The sequence below is a fragment of the Bombyx mandarina genome, chromosome 25 (assembly GCF_030267445.1).
Source record: "Bombyx mandarina strain Sakado chromosome 25, ASM3026744v2".
Classification (NCBI taxonomy): Eukaryota; Metazoa; Arthropoda; class Insecta; order Lepidoptera; family Bombycidae; genus Bombyx; species Bombyx mandarina.
Window position 1 is genome coordinate 11,905,083 of NC_143231.1, and position 10,408 is coordinate 11,915,490.

The 10,408-nt window shown below is 37.8% G+C and overlaps 1 long non-coding RNA gene across 1 annotated transcript in view; it reads left to right on the forward strand.

The window, feature by feature from the left end:
* The window catches only part of LOC149499900 (uncharacterized), a 352,066-nt gene that overhangs the window by 60,225 nt on the left and 281,433 nt on the right, over nt 1–10,408 (forward strand). The gene's annotated exons all lie outside the window — the stretch shown is intronic.

Genomic DNA, 10,408 nt, shown 5'->3' on the forward strand with positions numbered 1-10,408 from the left:
TAAGAACGATTACGCTGGGTATATGTTTTTGTGGATTTGTCTTATTGTATAACAGCTATTGCTACACGGCATAGTGCGGCCGTGTAGCAATTGTGGTTTTGATGAATAGGACATTAGGATTGACCGATGAAGTCGACACTGTTATGTCTCAAGACGTAATTCAAGTGGCACTGTGAATGGGCCCTAGTAACTATTTGAAATCAGATAGACCGTGTGCCGTCTTCATTAGTAGTAAAAAACAAAAAAACAAATTCATAAATCAAGAAATACATAATGTCAACATAAATTAACATAACGCGAGTCGAAAGTCTCAAGTATATTAAGTGTATAATCTATGGTCGAAAGTTTAATGAAAATTATTCGAAATCATAATTCTCGAAAGAAGCAAAACAAAATGGCCAGTTGTTCTTTTATGATCGTAAAAGTAAATAGTTGACAGCGTTGAAAGAATTGTGAATGCACGCCCCCCACGCGACCGCAGTTCTTCGGGAATCGCGAAGTTATGAATGTGGTACTTTGTGATTACGGGATAATAATAAACCACTCCGCTGGTCGTGTGTTCTTGGGGTAAGAAGTGCCTTTAGTTTTAGTTTTAACTGTGCGGTCCTCTTACTTCGTCCGAGCTTGGTCTCCGGTGGAGATCGGGCTTTGGGTGAGCCTTTACCATTTTCCACCCTTGACTTTGCCATATGCAACCATCGAGTCCCACATTTCACCCTCTAGGCGAGGAGAACACCTGGGATGTTTGGCCCCCTGGCCTAGAAAAAAGCTATAATGCGCAACTGCTCTAGTCATCTAATTACTATCATGTCACGTAAACATTTCACTAAACTAGCATTAGAAGCGTTGCAAATTGGCTAAAGTACACTAAAAAACATTTTGCTCTTTAAGTATTGCGAGTGACCCTATTTATTCTACTACTTAAACGAAAAAACCTAACCTTTTTGATTAAGGCTCGAATTTTACTACCTATAAAATTAACTACTTGCCTTAAAAGGAAATCGATTTTGAACGAGTATACCTGCTGGATTTACATGCTTTTGATAGAAAGGGAAACAAATATGTGGAAGCGCTGTGATTCGTTGATAAGCTAGCAGAAGTTTGGCATAGTATCGGTTTTGGGCACAAATCAAGGGTGAGTTTACGATACATCTACACAATTGTCAATTTTTGTTCATGGTTTGTCATATACAGCGGAAAATCTATTGTAAAGCTTCCGAGCAGGTGCTGACGAAAGTAAGAAGAAAGTAAGACTTTAAATTAGTCGAATTATTCGCTTTTATTCCGCATTAGTCTTCTAGTTGGTTTCGACTTTTGTATTCTTTCAATGTTGTAAACAGGTTAAGCTCAACGCATTTGTTTAAGTACATCTAACGCTTTTATTACAACGAAGGCGTTTACGCTTACATTACATTCTTCCCATCATATTGTAGTATATTAGTAGTGTGTGTTGGTTGGTAAATTTAGTACAGCCTAATACTGCTGAGATAGCACGTGTCGTCGGATTTTTTCATTGCCATTGTTGGAAGGAGAGCATGCAGTCTGTCTGAAGGTAAGTGGTCACTGTCGCTCATGGACATCACAGTGCCAGTGCCAATGACGTCACAATAATAAAGTGACAATGATTAAAAACAATGAATTTTATTACATTGTTTATTTTAATTACTTTTAAAAATATTACGTTTAGATCTTTCAAATTATGTTTAATTTTCGCTTCCGTTAAATTAAAGGACATGGTTTTACGACTACTTTGTACGACAATAATAATTTTTATTTTGAGTTCTTTTTTTAAGGAATAGCATATCCAATTTTGTTTTTTATTCCATGTTGCTTTAGTTTAGTGCAGGCGTGGTGAACATTTGGTCGCTCGTTGCATTAATGTAAGTAAATGGTGAATTTAGTTGAGCACCTCTGCAGGGTGACTCCGCTTTCAGACGCAAATTTTAATAATTTTTTTTTATCAAAATCCTTTATTTCGTAAATGTGTCCGGTAAAGACTGTCTTTGGACATGTAAATTTTCAGTAAATTTTTTAGGGTAATTAATTTCATGTTTAAATTTACCTTACAACATTCATTTTGTGTAATTCGATTACCAGTACTATAATAATGGTTAGACAGCATGCTGAGACTGACTGATATACTGAGACTTTAGAACTTGTATCTCAAGGTGGGTGGCGCGTCTACGTTGTAGATGTCTATGGGCTCCAGTAACCACTTAATAACAGGTGGGCTGTGAGCTCGTCCACCCATCTAAGCAATAAAAAAAAATGCGTCTTTGTCTTTTTAATATGAGATTAGGTAGTTTAGCTTAATTTTATTCAAATTCCTTACAGGTTGCCATCTTTTTTTTTTTTTTATTGCCCTTGTAGGCAGACGAGCATACGGCCCACCTGATGGTGAGTGGTTACCGTCGCCCATGGACTTCAGCAATGCCAGGGGCAGAGCCAAGCCGCTGCTTACCGCTTAATACTCTCCACAAGCCTCGTTTGAAGAAGGACATGTCATAGCGCTCGGGAAACACCGTGGAGGGGAGCTCATTCCATAGCCTAATGGTAGTAATAATAGTAAGTGGCAAAAATCTTAGACATTCTGTTATTTAGTGGCTTACAGGCTGCCATCTGGGACATCATTGATTTAGTGTGTCTAATAGCCCCATTATGCTAATAATAAGTTTCAGAAAACAAAACAAAATTGAATTCATCCACACTAGTATTATACATTAGCCACGCTACGCGCAAACAAATGTTTGTTGGCGATGTTCAATACAAGACATCTAATTTAATATTATACACAAATCCTCGTTTCTATTCGAAGAGAAATTTAAAAATTTTAAACCGGAAACAACCGTCGTTGGTCTTAAGGGACATAAAATTAAATATCCGGAAAGAATCAGAGTATTATCTGTAATAGAAATCTCTGGATTTATCGGCTTTGCGGCTGCGGCGCTGTACTGGTTCCCGAATGAAATATAGGCTGTACGGAGCGGCGGGCGCTGCCTGTTTTTATTTTCGAAGACTGTGAACATTGGCGCGCTTTTCGAAGCATACTTTTATTCTTTGTATTTCGTTCGGTTTCGATCGTTTTCTGTTTGAAAAAAAAAAAGAAGGAATAATCAGTGATACGCTGTGTTGTTCGATCACATATTGGAGCTTAGGGGAGGAACGCGGACGAATAAATGAGTTAGGACGAATAAATGAGTTATTTAATTAATACTAGTGGTCCCCCGGTAGTCGAAATTCGACTAAAATTCATTGAAATTATAAGTTTGTACACTATGTATTATCATTCTATTGTCAAAGACTTTAAAACTTCTATAATCACATATTTCGCCAAGATTACACTCTAGACAAATATTAATAAAGACAAACAATATTTAATCTATTCTCAATTTGACCGCAGACTTTAAACAATAAGAAAAGTTTGACAATAAGCAAATGGTATGCACGCATGTGTGTGTGTTAAATGCATGGTTATATGAGTAATGTAATCACTCGACAAAGCTTTATTAAATTATTAATTAAATTATGCATGGTTGTGTGTAATGTTTTTTTAATTTAGTTTATGTATTTTTATATGCATAATTAAAAAAAATATATTAGCATTCTGTACTCTTTCTCTATATTCTTTAAAAGTGTGGGAATATAAAATTAAGACAATCGGTGGGGCACAAAATTACTGAAGTGGAAACCTGGCAGTCCGGGGCAGACAACCAATGAGGTGGACCGACAAATCTCGTCATAATAGCTGGTAGGGTCTGGACGTGAAAGGCAAGAGACCGAAAAGAATGAAGTGCATTTGATGAAGAGACTGTGGCGTTTAAGAACGCACATTTTTTATGATGCGTAAGCTGGAACGCAGGAGAGATTGAAAAAAGAAGATAGTCTGTGACATCGGATTTTTACCGCCAAAAATAAGGCAAAAAAATATTAAAGTGTACATATAACTAAAAACTGTGTAAGCCGCTGCAACAATAAAACTCCTATTGTTTTGATTGTGGTGTTAACTACGAGTCATCCAAAAACACAATTTTCTAAAAAAATAAAAAACTTATAAAATATATTAGCATTTTTGACGAATATTTTAAATTACGGTGCGCAGTTTAGTCTTAATCAAATTTTTTGATCAAAGCTGATTAATAGTAACAGGCGGGCTATTTTTTGGTTTCTTTCTTGGGTAAACGAAATTGCAACTCATTTGGTGTTAAGTTGTCACGGAAGTAATTTATGGGTACCTTTATGAATGCCATAGTTGAGACAAGACACCTGTGCCTCAAATATGGTTTTTTTTTATTGCGTAGATAGGTGGAAGAACTCACAGCCCACTTGGTGTAAAGTGGTTACTGGAGTCCATAGACATCTACAACGTAAATGTGCCACTCACCTTGAGATATGAGTTTTAAGGTCTCAGTACAGATACAACGGCTACCCCACCCTTCAAACCGAAATGCATTACTCGTTCACGGCAGAAATAGGCAGGGGTGGTGGTACCTACCCGTGCGGACTACCCGTGTGGTTTTTTTGTGTTTTAATTTAGTGTTTTAGTCTACTGATTATTATCTGTGACTGAGCACAAAGAAGATGACACTGACACTGTATAAATTGGACTGTACATTGGAAAATGACATTGTATAAATTCGCTGGACGTGGCTTGTTGGGTTCTTTAAAAAACTCCAATGAAGTCTCACAGGATTCATTTTCACTTAACATAGTAGTAGCTTAGTTATAGCACAGTATTATGTATTTAATAATGAAATTATTGAAGAACAAATAATCCATCCTGTAATCATGCATCCTGGCAACAATGGCATCGCAAAAAGCCGATAGCCATACTAAAAATAGAAAAAGAATTTTGACATACTATTTGCTTTGTTAATGTCAAATTGTGGATAGGGCTAATTTTAAGCTATTGCATTGCTTCTATCGCGGGCCTTGAGCGCGGCGACTGAACCAAGAAATTCCATAACGAAAATAACCGGACACCCCCACTACGCCTACTATGTTGCTCGCGTTCAACACATTCACACGTTGCGCTGGTGTAGTGTTTGTGAATAAGCGCGCGGCGTGACGTCGCACTGCATGAGCATCATTAAAAGTCTGCCCATCTCTCTCTCACGCGGTCTAGTTTATGAGTGTGAAGGGGACAGTTAATGTTTTGCTTTTGTTAATGTTTATAAATATAGCGTGGTCTTATTTTTATTATTGTTTTAATATTAAATTATTATTGTCTAATTGTAATTGCATAAGTTGATAATGCTTTGCAATAGCTTTACCGCAGCAGTCCCCGAGTGCCACGTCTTTTTTTTTTCAATTTATATATTACGAGTATACATGCAAAGCAAAGGGAATTAATACGAAACTTGATCAAAATAATTCCAGTTTTATTGAGTTTGCTCATTCATTCAACATGAATTTTTCCATATGTAGAAAGCAATTTATGTGATAACGTTCAAGGGAAATTGCTTTTTGCCCTTTCTTTGCGTTAGTATTGAATTTATGGCCCGTTTCATTGTGAGTGATATTTATTGTACAGCACGAGTTAGATAATTTATTATTGGACTATCGTGGCGGGATAGTGAATCTCTTCGATTCTTGTTTGGCTGTTTCCTTGCTTTTTTTTCAATTCGGGTTAGCAAAATAATACATTTTTATTGTGTTGCGAGCGTGATGGGTTTGAGTTGCCAGAGAGCTGAGAAAATAGTTCAGAGTATTGTGGTTGTCAATTTGAAGAAAACTAGCAATATATTTTCATATACTAGCGATTCAAAATATCACATTTTTTATATGAGACAACAGTTTAGTGTATTATTTTAATTAAAAAAATGTTTTTTTAGAAAATGCTATTAAGTTTATTTTCATACAAATCCCCGGAGATTTTAGATAAACAATTCTCTGTACAGAGACAAGTCGCAGGTGCATCTGTGTCTTTCAGTCGCGTGCAACATCCGCGATTCTTCACCTGTACACACAATGAGAACGTTTTGTTGACGTAAGATGTTTTGGCATATAATTATTAAATAATTACAAGTTTCAAGGTAACTTGCAGCTGATCTCAGATTTATTAGGATTATTAAGTTTTTTTAATAGTCAATTGAAGTGTCCACATACATATACACAAGAGAGAAATCAGGAAAAGAAGGGGAGTAGAAAGATCAATAAAAATTTAATTCGGTTAAATACCCGCATAGGTAGGTCATACCTATGTCTGCTGCAGGTCTGAAGCAGTTATGTGGTCCGGCATTAAGGATTGAGTGAGCTGATATACCATACAGGGACTTAGTTCTAATGTCTCAGCTTGGGTGGTGGTCGAATTAAATATTGATTTGCCATATGTTAATTCTTTAGAATAAGGAATTGATGGATTGCGTGAAAGACGATAATATGTGTAAGAGGGGAGTCAGCGAAGAAATAGTATATGATAAAGAAGTATGGAAGGAGAAAACATGTTGCGCCTACCCCAAGTGACTGGGAGCAGGGCAGGAGAATGATGATGAAGGAGTGGTGGGGACAGGAAGGATCTAATATTTGTACATGTTTCCTGATGTCTATGGTTTCCATTAACCATCCACCAGGCGGCCCGAGAGCTTGTTCATCCTATGCAATAAAATATATGTGCAATGTATGCAATATATGCAATAATATATATGTTCTCTATTAATACATAGAGGCCTTTAAACGCGAATTCAACGTTTACCATAACTATTTCTAGAATAAACGGGTACACCTCATAACTAGCTCCGTCGTCCATATTCAACAAAAAAACCGATATGAACCTTCTTCATTCGTTTTAAGATCGAGAATACACTTTTTACTCACGAAGGCAACCTATTTTCATGAAAATTCAGGTAGAATATTTTCGTTGTCGTGTTTACTTCAACATAGAGTATGTAGGTACGGCCCGAAATTCGTTCGTTACAAAACCGGAGTGGAAAACTGTAGAAATCGTGAATCTAATTGGCAATCTCTTATGGTTCGAAATGTTTACATTCATTATTTTTCGTATTGTTTAATATATTTTATGTCTTGAAGTTATTTGAGGGTTCGAGTGGATTATTCCTTTAAATGTTTGTTTGAATTTAAATTCTAAAGTTTGGAACGAAATGACGCTTTCAGCGATTTTTGCAACAATCCCCAAAAAAGGATTAACGTATTGAGGGTCTGTTTTTCTTCTTCTACGCATTCTGAGGCCTCAGCATATTATTTTTATGGTTGATTGTTTACGGAGGGCCCGGAGGCCTATCCAGTTTTACAACGGCTGCCCCACTCTTCCAACTGAAACGCATTACTGCTTCACGGCAGAAATAGGCAGGACGGTGGTACCTACCCCTGTGGACACACAAGAGGTCCTACCACTAGTAATTACGCAATTTTTTTAAATTTTTTTTTTGTATTATATTATTTTTGTTCATTTATGATGAGACAGCTAAACTCACACGTCCCCCAACATTGGTCCATGAAATACTACAGTAACAGGAAGAGAAGTGATGCTGTTAAGTACAGCATCGTACACGTACACGTACACGTACACGTTAACACGTAACAGAGCCGGATTCTTGGGAGACGTACAAAAAATTAATTAAACGTATAATTAATTCAGGCGGCGTCGCACGCGAACGCTACGTAGCTCCAAGCAAGTTTACTTTTATAGTCTTTTTAGTTACCGAGAATGAAATTTTGTCTGTTTGGTGTATTTTTTTACTCTGACTGTTGCGAGGTTCGTGGGTTCGATTCCCGCATCGGGCAAACGTTCATGCTTTTTTTTTCTTTATTGTTGTTTCGTTATTATTATAGATGGGTGGTTATTGGAGCCCATAGACATCTACAACGTAAATGCGCCACCCACCTTGTGATATAAGTTCTAGGGTCTCAGTATAGTTACAACGGCTGCCCCACCCTTCAAACCGAAACGCATTACTGCTTCACGGCAGAAATAGGCAGAGTGGTGGTACCTATCCGCGCGGACTCACAAGAGGTCCTACCACAAGTAATTACGCAAATTATAATTTTGCGGGTTTGATTTTTATTACACGATGCTATTCCTTCACCGTGGGAGTCAATCGTGAACATTTGGTAAGTACGTATTCCATTCCAAACGTCTGAAGCTAATAAAAGCGTATTAAAAAAAGATTACAAACGACCACCTCGGTGAAAAGCGTAACACTAGATGGGCTGCGAGCTAATCTATCCATAACAAAAAAGAACAGCGATAAAATTTCTAATCTCCACACAAAATCTTTTGCAAAGATTCGCCGAGTTAGCGGCTTCAGTTTGAACTCGATTCGCGTCGAATAACTCCCGTGATTAGCTCAGTTAATTGAAGAACAGATGGTTCTGCTCCTTCGCTGTATAGCGGGTGTATATACAGTGCAGCTACTCAGCTCGTCACGGCTGCGACAGGAACGTACTCAGACTGTATGATGAATATATTGCGCTATGACATGTCCTTCTTCAAACGAGGCTTGTGGAGAGTATTGAACGGTAGGCAGCGGCTTGGCTCTGCCCCTGGCATTGTTGACGTCCATGAGCGACGGTAACCACTTACCATCAGGTGGGCCGTATGCTCGTCTGCCTGCTTGGGCAATAAAAAAAAAAGCGACTGAGCGCTGAATCGGGAATTTGCAAAAATCGCTTTGAATAGATTAATGTGTAGATTTCTCATCGACAATTATTATATTAATCAATTTAATCTAACTATCTGACAAATACGAGTTCATCGATTACTTTACGTACTGACGATCCAAATGTTTTTTTTTGTGTGAAGGAAGGATTACTGGTCACCCGGAGCCGGATCTTCTCAGTGGGTCCGTTTCCGATACGGTGGTAGATTCTGCGAAGCATTGTTCTTGCTAGCAACACTCCGGTATGAGCCACATGAGCTCACCTACACGTCAAGCAGAAGCTGAAATAGCTTCTCAAGGCTATCAGTATAGCTAGGAAAAAATAAAGTCATTTCAGTATCACCAGGACAGGTAGGTGCTCAGTAGGAGGGGTGCGGTTTGCTAACAGCTGCCAAGGCGCTTCCGAATTAGATCTAATTGCTCACGAGCAGCTACTATGTGAATGAATCCAAATGCCATTGTTCGATTCTAGTTTATATGCAGATCTTTCATGAAAATATCGTTGGCGAGATTTAGGCATTTGTCAAGTATTTTGTGTTTTATGATAGCTACCGTCACGATTTTAACATTAATTTACTGGTTCCATAACGTTTGCCTCACAACGAACTTGCCTTTGCAGGATAGGGCACAATTCATACAATAAAAAAAAGGATTGTGTGATTTTATGAAACCACGGTAAAAGTGAAACTTTTTTTCACATTATAGACATTTAACTCTGACAAACAACATTTACATTAAACACTGACAAAAACAAACAAAATAGCGTGTAGCACTGGCACAAATGAGTAACAGTGTATACACTACACGGTCAGCTGCTGCGAACTATAGACGCCGCCATATTGGCCTTGGCTGCTCTGACGAATACCTTTCACTTTATCCCTACTCGGCGGCCGACCGTCACGCGACATGCAACACACAGACGAAAAAGTTTGAGACGAAGTAATAAAAGTTTCACTTTAATAAAAAAAAATGTGAGCCGTCACGGGACGCCTGGCAGATGTGAAACATCGATCATCGACATTATTTTGTAAAATTAATATCTAGAAAAGAACAGATTGTGATAGGAACGAAATATGTCTTAATGATAAAATAAAATATTACGAAAAAATAATTTGTTTTCAAGTAAAACACAGGTCAGGTGTACTGTAGTAAACAACACTGTATACACCACGGAGTATACACTATAGTGTGGGAGAGAATCGCACAGTCGATTGCGCATAGCGACGCGTCGCCACGGCATGCGTCGCCACGCCAGAAATCGGTTTTACGTGCGGCTACAGATGTTTCACATCAAAAAGTATTTTTCATTGAGATCGCTGCGTTATATCATTATCCTCCGAGTCCGACACTGCGCCGTCAGCACGGTATGAATAGCTCAGGAACACGGCACGGAGACGACACGTTTTCATAAAGTTGCACAAGAACGAAGATTCCGCAGTCGAATGTGCGACGTAAAACAGAAGTTGCGAGTAACAACGAGTCACGAAGGAACACGTTAAAACATATATTGTACTTCGTAGGTATATTTGGACGTCCTACTGTATTTTTTAGGTGTGAAAAAATTATGTAATCAAAAGAACGCCATGTTTTAAATGACGTATCAAAATGTTTATTTATTTTTATTTATTTAATATATTTTGTACACACAGCTGTTAGAAAAGACACGTCAATAAGGATACAGAGTACAAGGGCACTACTTATTTCATGCTGAAATCTCTTCCAGTAGGCCCGCAAAAGGAAAGAAGAATTAGGAACACAAACCTAGTGCATACAGTAAACATTACATATAATAA